Raw genomic sequence first — 20512 nt, forward strand, 5'->3', positions numbered from 1 at the left:
CTTCTGAGGAGACTTCAGAGAAGAGACAATGTGATCTTTGAATAAGTAATGTGGGCTAGTTAATCCAGTAAGAACTGTGCAGTAAAGGACTGAGGTAGGAGAGGCCCAAGGTCTTATAGAAATGATGGCTAGTTAAGAATCTAAATAATTTCTGTGTGTAGAGTATGTAGAATACATGCCAACTGCATAGGCTAAGCACTCTAGAGAGGCTATTTATTTTGTCCTTTGTAACAACCCTTGGGTAGATACACAGAGATCTTTGTCTCTATTGTTAGGGAACATAGCTGCACAGACTTTATTAACTGGAAAAGAGCATACAACTGCTGAACAGCAGACACAGGTAATTCAGACACTTGCCCTTCGAGCTTATGAGCTGACTCTTGTGACAGAGAGAGGTGTAGTTACAGGAATGTGTGGGGAATGCCAAGTATAAGAAAACCCAGTAATCCCTCTCTACGTTCTAGGTCTACACTGTCTTGATCTTTAGCTCCAATGAAACAGTATCAAGTTTGCTGGCATCAATTTTCTGTTTATTTAAAAAATTTTAGAGGAAAGGTATATAATACTTTCAATTCTTATGGAATTTAAATATTATGTAAATTTTCATATATCCCCACTAAGTTATTATGTGGAGTTTATTGTCACATCTCAAATAGAGCAGACAACTATTGAAAAGAGTCACTGTAAATGCTCATATACTTTTGGTGTAGTTGACCCTGTTAGGTAAGAGTTAGCTATATACTAAGTGCTTAGTATCTACTGAAAAGGAGGTTGTACTTCACATCTAAGCAAGTAATAATTGATAAGACTATCATTAATTGTCTTAAGATAGGATCTCAAGGAAAGATATGCTGAGTACACAGCATAGAAACTGATATTCACAAGTTGGCCATGGTGACTAGCTCTACTGTAGTGAAGCTTGAATTCAGAAACAGGTAATGTCACTTGGACGGCTGTTCACGATTTAATGGACCTTTAAGGGCCTTCCATGGTGCGGATCCTCATGGCCTTTGACTTCTCTCCAAGTCCTTAGGTCCCAGAAGAGTGTCTTCCACCCCCTAAACAATGGATCCACATGCAATATCACAGTTGGCCAGAAGGTGCCACCATCAACCATATGATTTAAAATTTGACTTCTACAGCTTTTTTTAAAGTGAATTCTCTCATTTCCTATTTATGCAAATATCATAAATAACATGTATTTTTATTAAGAGATTTTCTATTCATTTTACATACCAACCACAGATTCCCCTGTCCTCACTCCTCCCACCCCCTAGCCCTCCCCTCCAAACCCCCCCCCCCATTCCCACCTCCTTCAAGGCAAGGTCTCCCATGGGGAGTCAGCAGAGCCTGGTACATTCAGTTGAGGTGGGTCCAAGCCCCTCCTCTCTGCACCAAGGCTGCACAAAGTGTCTCACCATAGGCACTAGGCTCCAAAAAGCCGGTTCATGCACTAGGGACAGGTCCCAATCCCACTGCCTGGGGGCACCCTATACAGTTCAAGCTCAACAACTGTCGGACTTATCCAGAGGGCCTAGTCCAGTACCATGAGGGCTCCTCAGCTATTGGTCCACAGTTTATGCTTTTCCACTAGTTTGGCTAGTTGTCTCTGTACTTTTTCCAGTCATGGTCTTGATAGTCCTTGCTCATGGAATCCCTCCTCTCTCATCTATTGGACTCCTGGAGCTCTGCCTGGGATGCAGCTGTGGATCTCTGCATCTCCTTCCATCAGTCACTGGATGAGGGTTCTATGATGACAGGTAGGGTATTCAGCCATCTGATCTCCAGTGTAGGCCAGCTCAGGCACCCTCTCAACTATTGCCAGTAGTCTATGGTGGAGTCATCCTTGTGGATTTCTGGGAACCTCCCTAGTACTCTGCTTCTCCCTATTCCCATGGTGTTTCCATTTATCATGGTATATTTTTATGAACATCTAATTCATACTTCTGAAACAGGCATGCATTACTAGGCTTGATTCTAGTCTATGACATTAGAGGCTAATTATTATTTGAATGGGTTTCAATAGTAGAAGTGATCAGAAAACAGGAAGTTGACTATCTACAGAGTGCTCATGATGGGTGAAAGAAGATTTTGGTAGAAGAAGAGCTGAGAATTTTCCCTGTGGTTAGAATGCCTTATCTCTGAGAAACGTTGAGACAAATACAAGAGTGTAAGTCCTACCAATAGCACTGAAAAGTGGAATCGTCCAACTGTCTAGGAATATGTAGACATGTTCACCAAAGAAGCTTGAGTTAGATAGTAAGGACAGTCAGGTCAAGAGGATCAAATAAGTGTCCTGAAACTGAATAGTAGCCCTTCAGAAAGAGAGTGAATTTAAATACAATACATCTGATGCAGCCAGGGTGGAGGATAGCGGCAGATGTGGCTAGAACGTCATAAAGAGGGGGAAAGGAGCCACGCAAGAACAGTCATGCAATATTTTCCATGACAACTGGAAACATCTGGCTTGGCCCTACCAATACTGTGAACCTAGGAGCCATGTGTGTTTAAGGAATTAACTTGAGGACCATCTCACAGCAAGGATGAACAGGACAGCAAACAGGCCCTAGGATGTCACTAGAGGAGAGACGGAGTAGGAAGGTACAGACCCGGCTACGACAGTGAAGAGGAGAGGACATAACTGTGATACCCTGCAGGTGAGGATTGGACACGAGAGGCACCAAGACAGAGCTAAGTGTGGATGGATTTTCTTGGCTGAGTAATTTAGGAAACTGAGCCCAAGAACTTTTAAAATAAAGCAAATGAAATCTATAACAGCTATTCTTTTGACAGAAGCATGCCAATAAAACATGTGGACATAGTCCAGTAAGATGTAAACATCTGAGACTGTTGTAAGTTGATAGCAGAGACCTTGGTATTCAGGGACCATAAATTCGATCATTGCTGTTTTGCACACAAGAAAGCTGATTTTCCCAGGTGACAAAATTTGACTAAATTTGCATGAGATCACATATAGGGGAGCTATCTTTTCTTTTATTTGCCAAAGTAGCTTTTCTTTGTTTCTGGTCAACATTTACCAAGTGTCTCCCAAGTGGCTGAGCATGTGCTAAACTGTAACTGAAAGCAACAGTGACTTTCATTAGCATGGTCTCATGGGAATTCAGACACCAAGACGTTCACAGACTGACCTGGCGTGCCCTTTAATCACCAAATTGTGATGACTTTAAGTGGTATATTTTCTATCCTCCTCACTGTTGTTTTTTTTTTTAATTTTCATAACAAATTGCAAGGACAAAGAAGACAAATCCAATATATTTCTTGGGAATACACAAGACGGATTTAAATATGAAAATATTAGGCAACCAGATTCCAAGAAGAGTATGAAAATTAACCACAGAATTCTTTTGCCTGCTAATGAATTTGCAGCTTCAATCCATACTGGGATACGACCATGAGCCATGCTAGGGAAGATCAACACTGAGTGTGTCAGCTGTCTAGGTTTAAATACAGGTATAATAAGGCCACTTTAAAGGCAGGGTTATTTGAATTGTTAATTGTGAATCGATTCAGGCATTCATTACCTTGAGGTATTAGATAGGTTAATTAACTACCATGACTCATTTTTCAAATTATAACACGAAGACTAATTTTTCTTACCTTTTGCCTCTAAGATATTAATTAATACATATTTGCATCACACAGTTTCCACATGCAATGAACACTTATCTCTGGTACAGCGCTGTGCCTGGCTGAATGACAGCGTGACTTGGCTGGGGGAGGTGCTACACACTAGCCTAGTGGGAGAGAGCTGTTCAAGTTTCCTTAAGTGCTATTCTGCAGGACTAGCACTCTTGAATAAGGCAGACAGGTAACAGGAATCATGCATATGCTAATTGTAATAAATAATGAAAATATTTAGACATGATGAGGTTTGAACTTGAACTTTATGAATAATTTGAGATTAGTATGCAGCACCAGCCGTATAAGCTGCTTTTGTTCTTCTCTTTAAAAAGGCAGTCATTACTAAATGATGCTTTGAAATTTTACAGCAATTTGTTCATCTCCCTACTTCCACTTTCCTACTTTACAGTCACAAAGTCACATCCTTTTGGCCTCCATATCAACAGGCATGTGAAGAAGAACCCTGACTCCTACTGGGGTTCACTGCCTTAGACAGCCGCCATTCTGGCTTCCAACCAGTGAAAGAGGGCACCATCCATAGCTGAAATGAATGGAGAATGTGCTGCATGGAGAGCTCTCTCTGTGAGAAGCAGGATGCTTGCTCCAGTCTAGAGGAGGCTTCTTTCTATGCAGGTTCTCCTCATACTGTAGCCTTGCATTTTCCAAGAGAAATGAAGTAGAGTACATAAAGATGGGGAGCCTGGAAACATCAGACAGAGAATGGGGCTCAGGGACACAGAGAAATGTTAATGAATGGGGGTTTCAATAGACAATCTCATGTCCAATAGAACCAAATGATCTTATGTCAAAGTGAGAAAAAGAGGCAGAAGCAATCTTGGAGATTCTGTAGGAGACAGTAGCCCCATTTGCTCTTCATCTGTCTCCAAGACCCAGCTGCAGAGAAGGGAGGCTGAAAAGTACAAGGAACATTGCTGGTGATGGTAATCAGTGACAATAAGTGAATAAAAGAATGATTCTAAAGCCAGAATGAAGACCACTTTTGTCAACCTTTATCATTTCACCGTGTGTAATGACTCCATATATCGTGGATTACCTGGGGTCTTGCTCAAGTTTCTCTCCAGATCTCATTTATTCACTGAGCGGGTCATATCTCAGCATACAACACTTACCATGCTGGCAGAATTGTTCATGGAAATGAAATGGAAAGAGAAGATCTGCCTGAGGGGCTCCACCACCAAGTAGTGAAAATAGAAAACTAAATAGGTGGTTGGAAAGGGGCAGACAGCTATGTTCATCCATGGGTAAAATGTTCCACCATCCCATGTGGATGCTGAAATAGTGGAAAGGACCAAACTATCTCATTCAAGGCCATTTCCATAAAGCTATGCGTCACCACATTCTGTGGCTCTGACCTGTCCAGTCTGCGATGCAACAACAAACCTACCATGAGTCAGCTTTTCTTCTTCTTCATCACAATTTCATGCATAGAAATGTGTTCCTGCTGATGATCTTAACTAGCTCAGTGTGATTTTTTCTTTCCTTATTGAGTCAGGCAATTCCCCCCTTTCACTTAAAGCAAAATCTTCATGTTTCTCTTGAGTATATTCAAATCATCAGCCTCACTACTTCTGTACATTGGGGGCACAGCTAAGTAAAGTAATGGTGGCTTGAACACAAGCCTTGTCAGAGACTAACAGTCTAAAAGTCAAAGGGACTATTAAGCAGCATATGACAGCAGGTGGCTTGTACACTAAATGTAATCCAAAGGACTTATTGATTCACACCGGGACCAAAGGCAACTGGATAGCCAATCATGCTACTCCAAAAAAAAAAAAAAAGCTGCACTACTTAAGACATATGAGTTGTTACCTTCTGGAATTTTTTATTTAAGACAATAAGAACTCAGTGGACAGCAGCAGATAGCAACTCTAGAGAGGTGAGATGCTGTGGACAAGGTGAATCCACTGGAGAGTGTCTGTGATAATTAAACAGAGCTCGAACAGGAGCACAAGTGGCCAGCACTCCTCTAGGTGGAGCTTTAGTGAGCAAATGAGGCCTTGCTGGCTTATGACTGCGGGAGAGGGCAAAGTGTTTCATGCCACTCTGTACTTGCTATACTCTGGCAGGGGCATGCTGATTCTACATTCATACGGGATCGGTATGCCTTGGCAGTCTGAGCTGTGAAACTGTACTCACCGCAGACCTATTGTGCTGGGGTAGAATGAAAACATTGACAGAGACCTTTCTTCTCAGGGGAGGACTCTCTGGCTCCTCCCACTAACTACAACATGCTGTCAGCACATCTGCCCATTGCCTTCCCACAGCCAGTCTTTACAAACTGATCATCAGCAAACTGAAGATCTCTCAGTGGTCTTTGACACTTCTCCCTTTCCTCACATCTCCAGCACACATCCTTTCTCCTGAGTGTTCACAACATGAGGCTTATGCAACCATTCATCATAAGCTATTACTTTATACAAGACATCATGTTGGAGTAACTAAGCCATATACAATCAGTTCTTTCTCATGATTACCTCAGCTACCTGTGCTTTCTTGAAGCTCAACAGGTATCATCAGAACCTTGAGAAGCCTGTATTCTGCCTGTCTGCTTGTGATTCCTGGTCTTCTGATTCACATCTGTGCCTCAGTATCCCTGAGGCACACATTTCACTTCCATGGCTACAGCCTCTTCTGGAACTGTGGGGAGTAACTAAGACTGTCTGTCTCTATCCTCTCAAGTTCAGAGAAAGAAACCACAATTCTCCAAGTCTCAACCTCGAAATATCCTCACCCAGGCTGTGAATTAGTTGTTCATTTGATCCTCCACTTCTCTATTTGCAGTTGAAGACCCACAGATGAAACAGACTCAGGTCACACAAGCAAGGGCACGCATCATCTGCCTTGACATGACCTCATAATGAGTAATGGGTATACCACAAACCTCACTTCAGGCCCTGCAGCCAACAGACACAGATTCTCAGAGTGACCCTCTCCCTGTATGCTAAGGATGTGTTCCTGCCTATGTGCTGTGTCTTCTCCCAAAATAACAGGCACAGCACAGTGTAGCCCACTAGGTGAGACAAGTGATTCTTCCGTAATTAATATTTAGCAAGAACGTCCTTCTCTGATCAGTTTGCACAGGAAGCCACTTAGCTTCAGAATTCAGAGTCCTCCTTTCTCATGAAATTCAACGTAAGACAGCTCTGAGCGCTGAGTTAGGCTTTGCAAACCTCATTGTCCTTAAAGCGTTGAAGCATTCCATAGATAAACATACCCAGCAGACTTAAATGTTTCTCTGGAAGGTTTGTCTTTTACAAACTTCTCTTGGAACATATATTCAATACTAGAACTTGAGAAGCTGAGGCATGAAGATCTCTGTGAATGTGAGGCCAGCACAGGGGATACTGGGGGTTGCCAACCTGTCTTCTCTACAGTCTTACAGAAACAAATCCCAAAATGTATTTTCCAAAGAGCTGACCTTTTCATGCTAAAAAATGTCTTCAATAACTTGGTCCATGGCACCAGTTTTGTTTTGTTTTTTGAGCAAGAGCCCATCTACTATGCATCTTATTAATGCAAATGTGCTGAGATCCTTAGGTTTTCTTGGGTATCTTTAAGGCTGTCTATGGTTGAGGGACCCTTCTGCAGAACTGTTCAGGAACTGGAGACTGCAGCTTGAATAAGTTTAATGGAAACCACATGTTAGTTAAATGGTAAACTGGACAAGATAGTTTCTCCAAGCCTTGGCTTTCTTGCACACAAAATTGAGACAATAATAGTAGCTACATGGCTAGTGTGAGAACTGAATTCAATAATGAAATACTGAGTAATGTCTGGAGTACAATACAGATTCCCAGTGTTTTGCTGTTGCATAGCACACTATTGTGGGAAGTAATGTTTCAATCCTATTTCGCTTTAGTATCTCTGTGCTAAACACAGGACAGGAGACACCTTGAGACCAGAAGCCTCCACTGTCCTGCTTACCAAAATGTAGACCATTTACCAAGAATGATCCACAGACAAATATAAGAAAAACTTAAGAAACTACAGACAGAATCACTGCCACAGATGGTCAGGGTGGGAAGTACAAGAAGTACTTTTAAATGTAAATATTTCATTGCTATATTGGCCAGCGTTCAGGGTGTCTCTTTAAGCATTATTCTCATTGTAATCATGATGACTGAACATAGCTTCTTTACAGCTCACCAGTCCCATTCCAACCACACTAAGAACTATTTGAATCAATCAGTATCAAAGACACACACACAACCCAGCACATTGTATTTTTATGAAATATTGTATTATGTATGAAAGACATAATTCTTAATTAAGTTACATGGGTGGGACAGGAAAGCATGGATTCCAGGATAAATTACCCAAAGAAATAACTTTCAAAGAAACATGGTAAATGTATGGAATGCAACTGGGAAAACAACAACAACAACAACAACAACAAAAAAAGGATTGTAGGACAATGAGTGCTGTCACACTTTTTAAGTATGAACTTCATTGTATCTTTTTTTTAAAAACTACTGACTTCATATAAGACAGTGCGTATGGTATATTCTGTGCACATTATCAGTATTTTCTTTGTTTGCAAGTGAACAGAACTACTACAAAGTCTATATCCTCATACAGCTAACTCCTAGACAAAGAAAGTTTAGATAACAGAGAACTATTAGCGACCAGGAACTACAAACTAAACACCATGTACTTTTTACTGGGTACCTAATGGGTGACCAACATCTGGTCACCACCCTCATGGTGATGGGCGCTCATGTTCCTCTCCACAAACAAGAAAACTGAGTCCCTAGCTAGGCTAATCAGCAGGAGAATCATTTCATTGGAACTTTCTATGTAACTCCCAGGCTCCACACAGGCTTCACTCCCATTTTCTTTGATAAACCCACAGGAGCAAAGGACAAAGCATCTATTGTAAATGACTAATGCTCCTGGCAGAAACAGCACTCTGGAGCCACGGGGAATCATCACTTTCATTACCAAACACATAAATGAGTAACAGAGATTTTCTTCCTTTTGCATCAACAGATAGAGTATCCTGCAGGGATATGATCCCAGCAAAGGGAAACGTGAGGTAAAGTAGTCTTGGGTCATTGATTCATGGTCAGTTTTCCTTAAGCTTTTATGGAACATTAGCACTGTAATCACAAATCTTTTCTACTCTGGTTACTGATGGAGCCCTTAGAGCTGCTGATGACAGGAACCACACCTTTATACTGAGTGCCTAGCAGATGTCACCACTTAGCCCAAGCTGCATGAATCAGTGAGAAAATAAGAACAACAAGTGAGTCACTGTGTCATCATTCCCAGACTGAAACCAAGAGAGAGTTCCATCCTAAATCTGTGACTGTTACTCTGAAACATGACTGAAGGGTTTAATGTCCAGGTCATACAACACCTAAGCTTGAAGTCCAAATCTAGAAAACCCTTAACTATACCGTTGGCTTCCTTTTCCTGTATTATCTCTCTGGTGGCAATGATGACACCATCTTTATGACACAGTGGACTGTCCTGCTGGGAATGCTTTCTCTGTTTCTGGTGTACAGAGAAATCCTAGAAGAAATGGTGACAGAGAGGAGACTTGTGATCAACATGCACACTTCCTGGAATCATGTGTCTCTCTCTTAGAAGACATATCAAAGGGAATCACTAGCCAGGTCTTAGAACTCTCAACAGTAATGAAAAGTCCAACCATAAGTATACAGCCAAGTGTGTAACAGTAAAAGAAGAATTATCAAGCTTGGGAACTGAGGCAAGGAAGAAAAACAACTGTGGCTGTGACATACAAGTAAATCAAACAAGACAACTAATTTTGACCTCCACTGGAAAACTTTTCATATTTGACTTCGGTTTAAATCAACCCTCTCTACGCCCCCTTTTATTTTCATTTTTGCCATCTCTAAAACTTCAAACATGAGCCTAATTTTATTTTTTTTAAATCTCCTGAATTACTGTTCCATTATTCTTTTGTATTTTGCCAGGTGCAAGTGATAAATGGAAAACCAACCAACAAACAAAAACCAAAAAATACAAAACATCAACTACACTCCTATAGTTAACACAACTTGCAACACTACAGAAGCCATTATTATCATAGAGAATATAGGTCTGTTTATGGGGACATCTGGATGCAAACTTGAACCCAACTGTGATCCTTGCTGTGGTTGGGTCAGCAGGTCAGCAGACAGGAATTCTGGGAATGGAAACAGGATGGATGAGAACATGGCTGGGATCTCTTCTACATCTAGAATTGCTTGTGCTGCCACTAAAATGTTTGTACCAATATCATTGAAAAGTAGAAATTATACTTGTGTATCAATCATCAAAGCCAACTTAACTTACTCTATACAGCACAGTTGAGTCACTCCTCACTCAAAGATTATGTCCTATCTGTAGAACACAGGACTTGGTGGTGAGTTCAGAAAACCATGCAGACAACAAAGGAGAAGATGAGAGAATCTTACAGGATTCCCTTTCTCTGTGTGTTTAGGAGCAGTTGGGTGCTGTGATGGGAACCCACTATGCACTGAGTTGAGTTAGGACAGAAGACACAAATTTACTCTCCTAACTCTACACATGAACACATTACTTTGTAACTACAAATGACCACATTACTTTGTAGGGATATATGAGAGTTGGGAGAGAATAAGTCACATGATCAGTCTGATTCTGCCTAGAGATACCCCATGCCACAACAATAAATATAAACAAAAAAGGCTCTTGACTCTAGTGATGATAAAATAGTCTCCCTAACCAAACATATCTCATTTATGGCACATGACTTGTTCAGGAGCTGCCAATAAAGTCATTTCTGAGGCTTAGGAACTAACAGTTTACTACAATCTAAGCTTTGGGGAAGACAAGACTTTAAAAATTATCCTGCTTCCTCTCAACTGGTACTTTTGAGAAATAAGAACAAGAAAGAGAAGCTATGGACACAAAGGGAAGAAGAAAGGTTTTCTACCAATTCCTGCACTTCTACAAGACCTAATATGAAGGGCTGTCATCTGCAGACAAAACACCCCAAACCCCAAGTCCCTCATGGTCCCCACAGAACACTTCATGTATATTGTAAAGTGGCTGCATAGTCTACCATACCCTGTGCTTATTGACACCTCTAATTTACTCTGCCAACAGAGTAACATTTTGTCTCTACAGCACCCACCATGGTTTCTTGAGCTTTCATATAAAGTCTCAGGCATCTGTCAAAAGATCACATTTGAAGTATGAAGTAGGTTCACGGACACTCTGGAGGTGTGGTGCATACATGGTGCCACCTGGGATTTGAGAGAGCTGTAGTATGACTCCCACATGGAGCCAGGTGCCCTCCAGGTGCATGGAGAAGTACCAGGTGGGAGGAAAATACTGCTATCTTGACTCATACAAGGTCTCTGCCACTAGCAGTATGCTTCTGATCAGGTGATCATACTTCTTTTAGACTAAGTGTAAAGACAATGCTTACTGCACAGCCAATAAACTCTTTAGAGGTCTATCCTTTACCAAAAAGTAATTAGTTTACATGGAATTTATGTGATATACAACATGCTTGGGTTTTACAAATTAGACTTTTCAGCCAAATATGAATAGTGTTTTACTCTACAGAGGACAAGCTGGGAGAGATGCTAATTGCAGCCACCTCATAATTTCAAGTGGTACCCTAAGGTTGTCTTTCTCCTCATTGTGGCAGTTTTGGGCATGTGTTTGTGTTTACTTGAATGTCCCCAAGCAGCAGAGGATTGGCCCTTGATTGAATCTTTTTTTTTTTTTTTTTCAGAAAAGATCATAGCAAAGAACTGAAGCCTTCCCCAAGGAAATTAACAGATCCAAATGTGGATGCTGCTCCCCACCCACTCTTTTTATTTTGGATTCTTATTTACTCAGCATAATGCCTCCTTTTGCTCATAATAGCCTCAATCAGCACTCTGTGCTGCCTCAAGGTCAGGACTGCCTGCTGAGAGGGTCCTGCAAGTCAATAAGCAGCCATAAGGTGTGTGTGTGTGTGTGTGTGTGTGTGTGTGTGTGTGTGTGTGTGAAATTAAATGGCTTCAGAGTGCCATTCCCATTTCTCTACTCAACCAACCTCCTCTGCTAAACCGTCTACACAGAAGTTTTCCTTTTACTAACTGAAAAAGAAATAAAAATAAAATGAATTTCCTTATTACTTTCGTGGAGAATAAAGAGCCAATCAGAACACTACAAATTCTTATTACTATTTAAAAGCCACCCTGGTAGTAATGTGACCACTTCCAGAGACAAATCCACTGAGGAAGTGCTCTCTGATTAACACTTTAAAATAGACCTTAAAATTTGTGGATACTAGGAAGTATAGGAATATCCTATGGGCAATATTATTAAACAGCATGGTTTTAATTAAGTTTATGTTTCCCAAATTGATATAGTAAACCTGGAAAAGGCAAGTTACAAGTGAATGACTGGGGAGAGAGAATGCATTATTAGTTTAAGAATTAATTAATTTTGCATTGACAGGGGCAGTAGATCATATATAAGAGTACAGGGGCGTAAAATACTACCACTCAGCTGAGTCATACTCTATTGTGTATATATACCATCTTTTCTCCAACTCTTTTATTGGCTTTTGGGACCCTACTCCTCATACTGGGTCACCTTGCCCAACCTTAATACATGGGGTGATGCTTAGTCTTATTGCAACTTGATATGCCATGTTTTGTTGATAATCATGAGAGACCTGCCCTTTACTGAACAAACACTGATGAGGAGTTGATTGGGGGTTGGAAACAGAGTGGTGGTGGGGGGAGGGACTGGAAGAAGAAAAGGGAGGGGAAACTGCAGTCAGGATATAAAATAAATACATTTATTTTTTAAAAAATATTATCATTCAGAAATAAACAGGAGGTGATACCTGTGGCACTGACACCCCTCTCCAATCTAATTTATTACTTTTATATATGCTAATACCATTGTAACTATCCATCCATTCAGAATGTTCAGTGTATAGTATGTATTTGTGAACATACATGAATACCCAAGCATCAGATGACAGCTAACATGCAAGTCTATATGTCCCAGAGACTGCTTCGTCATTCTGTCAGAATCCTGACACATGCAGACACACCGGAAAGAAGAGGTTCTTGAAGTTGTTCATATGGAATTAGAAAATCCTCTCAGTGTGTGTTTGTGATGAGTGTCTGATTCACAGCAAACTGAAAAATCGCACCGATGGTTATAAAGGAAAAGGCACACTATTCAGTGTTCTCAGTCAAAATTCCCTCTGTAGGGGGAATGAGGATTCAAAAGTGCTTATGCACCTCAAGCTCTATGCACTACCTTACCCATAACCACATTGCAATTCCAAAAAAATAGACTAGCTTACTTTAAATCCTGAATAAGTCAGAGACGGTCTCACGGTATACATTTGAATAAAACATTGAAAGTACGGTTTGTTTCTTTTTCTGGAAATTTATTGGAGGGTTTTTTTTGAGTCTGTAATATAGGTGCAGTGTTATTGACATTAGGAAACATAAGAGGAGAGAGAAGGAGAGGGACAGAGGGAGGAGGGAGGGAGAGAGAAATTGTGTGTGCTTCTATTATATTTCACACTTAGATAAAAGAAGGAATAGAAAGATAAAACAGCCATATAAAATATCATGCCATGTACATTAGGAAGAGAGTAGGTCTGTGTGGAAACTGAAAAGGCAAGCTTATATGGAGTACAGAATGCTCATTCTGGTCAGTAGGAAGGGAAGAGGAGCTTGTGGATGATCCCATGAAGAAGTTTCAGGGAGTAGGCAGAGCTGAGGTGGAAGTGGATTTACAGGTTCTGATGATACCCAGGGAGTCTCAACAACCTGAGAGTATTAATGAAGTGGACAGGGGTAGAGGAGTTTGAGGCACTAGAAACCTGTTGTTTGAAATACTGGCAGTCAGTGTCAGAATCTTGTGCATTTCACTAAATAAGCTGTTAAATATCTTGAGGGTTTTGAACAGAGCAGGGGCAGTCTGACTTGAGCTACTTCCTTCAAAGAATCACTGTAGCTCTTAAACAGCTGAGAAACTGTGCATAAGTTCAGGAGTGTGTGGAGCAAAACTGAAGATAATATGTGATATGTGAAGGTCTGAGGTGGACCTGAAAAAGGCCATGGTAGTTAGGAAATGGGTAGTAGGCAGTGGTAGAGGCAGAGAAAGAAGTTAGATGGAAGGAGGGAAGGAGGGAGGGAGAGAGGGAGGGAGGGAGGGAGGGAGGGAGGGAGGGAGGGAGAGTGGGATGGAGGAGAGGAAGAGAGAGAGAGAGAGAGAGAGAGAGAGAGAGAGAGAGAGAGAGAGAGAGAGAGATTCTCAGAGGTTGCCAGAGCCAATGATCAATGATATAGCAAAGCCAGAGACTAGATTATAGCCCAGTCTCATTCTAGGGATTTGAGGCACTGAGAAATCATGAAAGAACAGTGAGCGAAGTTGAGGGCCACCCTGGGGCTGCAAAGTTTATATTGAAACTCAGAACAGGCCATTGCCAAAGTCAAGTCAGAAAACAGAGGGAAGAACATCCAGGCCTTTCCTGGATCTGAGGAGAAGGATGATCAACAGCCAGTTGGTTCCCTGACTTCACCAGTGAAGTCTATGGGCATCAAAACGGATAGGAAAGAAATAGAGGCTGGATGTGTGTGGATCACAGTAATAAAAGACAAAAAGACCACCATCTTCTTTCCCTTAGTTTTTGTCAATCTCCAAATATGGAAGGAAAAGTGAAGTTATAGTTTGTTAGGAAGAATGTCTGAGACACATAAGTTTATTAAGAACAAAACCTAGAAACAGAGGTGGTATGCCCTTTGCAAGCAGAGACAGTGATTGGCTCATTTATTGGCTGATATCTCTAGAGTCAGTGTGCACCTTTGATATAAACACAAGACTGAAGTGAGGAAGAGTTTGTCCTGAAACCATGAGAACCAAGAGTGCATAGAGACTTTAGATCAAGAGTTCTCAAACTGTATGTATATTTTCAAGTAGCAGTCAGTTCTGTGCTGAATATTTGGGTGAAAAGGGTGGCCTGTTGCTATCTTTACCTGGCATTCATTCTTGTGTTTACTTTAATGAAAGTTGTATATAGCATTTTCATGTGCTCACTGGAGCAGCACTCCAGTCCCACCCTCAACAGGAGACTGCGGAGGAGCTTGAGTTTGGCTCTAAATATGTGCCTTTCTCAAATCAAATTAATCAATGCCAAAATCCTCACATCAGCCGTGTGTTGGTGGCTCATGCCTTTAATCCCAGCACTCGGGAGGCAGAGGCAGGCAGATCTCTGTGTGTTCGAGGCCAGCCTGGTCTATAATGCAGGTTCCAGGAAGGGCACAAAGCTACACAGAGAAACCCTGTCTCAAAAAGAAAAAAGAAAAAAAAATCCCCACATCTTTGCATTAAAATTAATGTTTAATTTGGTAGAGTCAATGGTAGTTTCTATTTTTGAGAAATATATTGCTTTGTATTTTTTATTCTTTATATGAACATTAAATTGAATTGGCAGTGTAGTCAAGAAAAATTAGTGCACACATATTCTTCCTTGATTTAAACTGCCTTTTTAAAATGTTATAAATTAGAATAAAACCAAAGAGTGAGATGTGACTTTCCTTCAAAAAAGAGCCTCAAATAGATGTGAATGCATTATTCAAATGTGACTTACACTTGACCCGATGCCTATCTATATTTAGTAGCCTCTCAGATTAGATTAATAACATTGTTATTTCTTCAGCCATTAATTCATCCATGTTACATATGAAATGGGGGTGTGTTTATACAGTGTAGTCAATATAATAATAAATTCATCTGGAATTTTTTATTAAAGTGATTATTTAGGAAGATTTATTTCATTGTATAAATGTGCACAGAAAAACGAATCCCAAAATTCTTCTGAATTTTAAAAAAGTAACCATTTTGTCACTTTGAGAAATACATACATAAACACACACATGCATGCAATATGAAGCTAAAAACTGAGTACACCAAATTAAGGAATGATATTTGGATATAAATGAAAGTAATGATTTGAAATGTATTTATCTTTCTGTTTTTCAAAATATTACTTTATTACTGTGCCATCTATAAATCTTACATTAATCATCCACTCTCATGGTCAGGCATCATTGGCAAGAAAATTTAAAACATGATATGATTTTTATTTGACTTCTGCAAATACAATAATTTACGTGAGCAAAGTAGCCATCATAGCTTCAAAGCTAACAATTATCTCCCAAAATTTCTACTTCCATTTTAGTCATGAGCTTTCTTTCCCTTTTATTTTAATAACATATACCACAATGATCCTCAAACATTGTAAGGGGCTCTTTGTTTTGGAAAACCAGGTCAGTGTTCTTATGAAAGTAATAATTGTGACCCTAGGTTGAATGAAAAGAAAAAGCTCATTTACTTGATCCAAATTGGCAACTGAAATCAGTTACTTCACTTTCTTAGTGTTCATCACTGATGACTTCATGGCACCTTATGCAGCTTCAGTCTGTTGTGATTTCCACATTACAGAAAATTCTGTGATCTTAAGTAACAGTGGATCTTTTGGAAACGAAAGGTATCTTTACCCTACTTCCTAATAGCAGCTGCCATGGCCGCACTGGGCTCAGGGGTCCCATCCTCTTGGAGGTCTAAGCTCAGAACATTGGGGCTTACAGCCTTGCTGTAAGCATCAATGCTGTTCTCCTACAAAATGTATGCATGTTTCTTCAACATGCTAGAAGACAGCCCTTCCTTAGGAAAGGCGGAGACAGAGAGACCTGTTCTAGTAAGACTCCACCTGAACCATCACTCATCACTTCTGTACATTCTAGGGGCTCACTGTCTCCACTTAAATTTAGCAAATGTTGATAATGATACAGAGAGTAAAATCGTTATGAAAAATGTTCATCTCTCTGGGCAGCTAGTATAAAAAGTCTTTTTAAAGGTACGTTTCTGTCAGTGTGTATACATAGGAATCCTTGAGATGGAACCTGACAGCAAGAGCTAAATTTAAAGGTTGGGATTATAGCATGTTGAGTGTTTCAGTTCTTGACACTTTAATGGGTCCATGCCTGTGTGAACATTATTCCAACCACACAACTCGTTTAATGCGATTTCAGTTTCATCCCTCTAAGCAGCAAAGTCTATGACACCAGTGTGTCAGGCCCATGGCTAATGCTCTAATTTGGTAGAAAGCTTCCTAGAAAAGTCACCAAGCACTACTCAATATCCATATGAAAACTCTTTGGTTTTTCTATCCCACTATTAATATCACATATCAACACACACACACACACACACACACACACACACACACACACACACACACACACACCAGAATTCATTAGCTTCTCTAGGGAATTATTTCTGACATGAGGAAACCAAGCTAATGACCACCATCTCTAAAGAGCAACTTCCTGAGAATATTTTTTTCTAGTTGTTTCCCAGAGGTAACACGGACAGAGGAGATTTGCCTGTGTCATGCTTTTTTTTTCTTTTATACAATATACATTCTATCATCTATTTCAGGGTATACACTTCTATTCGACACAGGGAAGTGTTATCAATATTTTCAGACCACTAAGTGAATAGGGACTTTGTGGAGACATGTGACTTCTCTTTTGTCTCTCCTTCCAGCTGACTACATGTGGCAAATGGGACATCTAGTTCTCTATTAGCCCATACTTGTCACATATATCAAATCTTCCACAGTGGCTCCTGGGCTCTTCTCACCCACAAACCTTCCACACTGCTACTCTAACCCCAGGCTGTTCCAGCTTACAAACTTTCTTCCACACAACTTTTCTCTTTAAGACTGGCAAGGCTTTCCCTTTTACAGTTTTTTTTCTGTACCCCCAGAGAGCCATGGTAGCTTTGAATTCCCCCAAATAAACCTTTCTTTCCACCCATGGAGTAGTCTAGTTTGGGGATTTCACTGCACACTCTGTTACTTTCAAATTCACTACCACCTCATTGTGAGCATAAGATGGATGAAAATCAGAGTTTATGTTTATAACAACATAGACCCTTCATGTTCTTCTGCTCCTGTTACTTGTCACCTGGCCACTGGCATGTTGGGCCCTTTCCATTCCTTAGTATGCACCATGAATTGATGTTTATCTTGGAAATTTTTGTAATGGAAAATTTTTAATGACCCGTGTGACACTAACTGGACACATGTCATTTAGTTTCTTTATTAAAACTTATGTGGACCATCTGAAAATTGGTGGTATGCCTTCTGTGTTTGGCCAGGCTGAGAGCTGGCAAGCCTCAGGCTCTTAAACATTATGCAAATTGAAGGCCACTCCCTACTCATCAATTTGCTTCCAGAAAATGAATGGCCCCACTGTTGACATCTTGTCACAGAAAAGCATTTGATTAACTTCTTTCCTCCACATAGTTGACTAACACTTAATTATTTTAAAGGCTTTACTGAAATGAAGAATCTAAATATATCCTATGTAAATGAGGACATTCCAGTAAGGTGTGGTTATTTATAGACAGTAGTTGTCTGAGGCCAATGTTTTCTGTCTAAGTCCAACTTAAATATTTCAAATGTTTCTCCTTTTGCAAAGTAAATTGCCAGTTACTGTCCACAGCAGCCATAATCAGGCTTTCACCATAGATGGTTGGTTATTTTTTTAAATCATCTTATATTTAACTTTTGATGGCACTCTTCAAATCTGCAGATAGGAGGGTGCTGGGAGAAGTCATGTGCTAGACACACCTGATTTGTGTGTGTCCTGGTTTCCTTCCACTTGCTGTGATAAAATACATTGATGGAAAGCAAACTTAGAGGAGGAAGTGTTTATTTGGTGTGCTGTGCCAGCTTACCATCCATCACAACAAGGAAGTAAGGGTAACAGCTAGAGATAGCTAGAAACAATGTCCAAGAGCAGAGCAGAATGAGTGCATGCTTGCTTGCCTGTTCTCAACTTGATTTCTCCACTCTTTCATAGTCAAGGACCTCCTACCCAGGTAATGGTATTGCCCCAGCAGACTGGGTCTTCCTACATTCATTAATTTAGGACTCTCCATAGAGGAGATCATAGACTCACCCATTGTAGACAATCCCTCATTGTCTAAACAAAGAGATGACAATCTATTCACAGGTGATTCCAGGTTGCATAAGATTGACATTTAAAGCTAACCATCACAGTGTGTCTAAGAATTTCCAGTCTTCAAGCCTTCAGGCATCACTGTCATCAAGATATGGTGCTGGTGCTGAGGGATAGTGTGTGCTGAACAACACTGACTCATGTATGTGTGAATTTGCCATCTTCCTGACCATACTGAAGGAAAGTGTCCTACAAATGCAAATTGTCTTTCAGACATGCATACTATTGATCACAGCAACAAACATGTTCATTCTGATAAACATGGGAACCTCTAATGTATAGCACGTTCTCAGTGTTTTGTGTCATTACACTGCTATATATTAAATAAATTGTTGAAAATAGCAGATAACTCTTTAGCTAAAGCCTTCCTATCTACTGTCGTATTCAAGTAACCACCTGGGATACCCTAAATTCAATCCACAGCCAATATATGAGAAATCAGATCACTCTCCTATATGAGGAAACAGATCACTCTACTATATGAGAAATCAGATCACTCTACTCTGTTTCCCTTTTCTATTTAGTCTTCCAGACACAGGGAGAGAATGACACAGCCCACACCAGGGTCCTCTTACAAGCTACTATGTTTTTCTTGGCTGCAAACAGGAAATCTTGGTTGGCAAGAGAATTAAATAAATTCCCATCTAAATTTTGATCATAAAGGTTCTGGGTCTGAGTAAGTAAGAAGGCTGGTGGGGGAGGGGGTAAAATTGTTTCCTTAGAAACTGGATGCTTTGACTTTCATCCCTTGAACCCATGGAAGAAGGAGAGAATGGACTCCTGAAAGTTATGCTTTGACTTCCACGTACATGCTGTGACACACACACATTCTCTCTCTCTCTCTCTCTCTCTCTCTCTCTCTCTCTCTCTCTCTCTCTCTCTCTCTCTCTCACACACACACACACACACACACACACACACACACACACACACACACGTTGTCCTTTGTAAAGTTGGTTTTGGTGTTTGTATTATTAGTATTGTTGCCACTGCCGTTTTTTAGCGCTATTGCTTGAAAACCTGTAGCTTTGAGTAAATGAAGTTGAGGAAGGATGATCAGGTGTGAAATAATCTACTTTCTTCCAAAACTGGTGAAAATGCTTACCAAGGGACGAAAACACATGGCTGGTGCAGCGCTGTTGGAAACATTGACTGTGGAACCAGCTGGCAGAGGCAGTGGAAGCTGGCAGCCATCAGGCTCTAGCTGAGTAACCTGAATCTTCTCTTATCATTGTCTTCTTTCTCTCTCTCCCTCATGTCCTTTGATGATTACAGGGCTATTTTAGGAAAGTAGGGCAGCCTTTTTTATTTTTCCTCATTTTTACCTTTACAGTGTTGCCACATACCAGACCAAAGAAATGAAAATATATATTTATATTTTTGACTATCATTATCTATATTTATCAAATGTTTCCTTTTTAATAGAAATAGCTAGCATTAGGCTTAGAAATTCCCAAAGGCAACAATGATTTGTTATATTCCTATGCACTGGTTTATCTCACTTAGCACTTAGCCCAGAAACTCTTCAAAGGATACTGCCTCTGACTCTGGTGTTACCATTCCTTTGCTGGCAAAACTCCAATATTCTCAAGGAGTAGATGGAAAGCCAGATGTTCCACACAGACACACAGCAAGTCTTTAACACTAAGATCAATTGTGAGTAAATGTATTAGTGATCTGCTCCTTATTCCGAAGACCAGGGGAAGCAGAGTATTAGTGGTACCTGGCACCTGTTGTTTTTAACCCTCTTTATCTCCTCCTGTAAAACTCTCTCCATCACAGTGGAGGAAAGGGAG

General features: G+C 40.4%; 1 long non-coding RNA gene across 1 annotated transcript; it reads right to left on the minus strand.

The window, feature by feature from the left end:
- Positions 1-3886: 3886 nt before the first annotated feature.
- On the minus strand, positions 3887-6474 carry LOC131894457 (uncharacterized). The gene is made up of 2 exons (XR_009374919.1): positions 6395-6474; positions 3887-4552 (listed from the first exon to the last, which is right to left on the minus strand). It is a non-coding gene; the product is annotated as an uncharacterized LOC131894457 (long non-coding RNA).
- Between the last annotated feature and the right edge of the window lie 14038 nt (positions 6475-20512).

The sequence above is a fragment of the Peromyscus eremicus genome, chromosome 17 (genome assembly GCF_949786415.1).
Source record: "Peromyscus eremicus chromosome 17, PerEre_H2_v1, whole genome shotgun sequence".
Taxonomy (NCBI): domain Eukaryota; kingdom Metazoa; phylum Chordata; class Mammalia; order Rodentia; family Cricetidae; genus Peromyscus; species Peromyscus eremicus.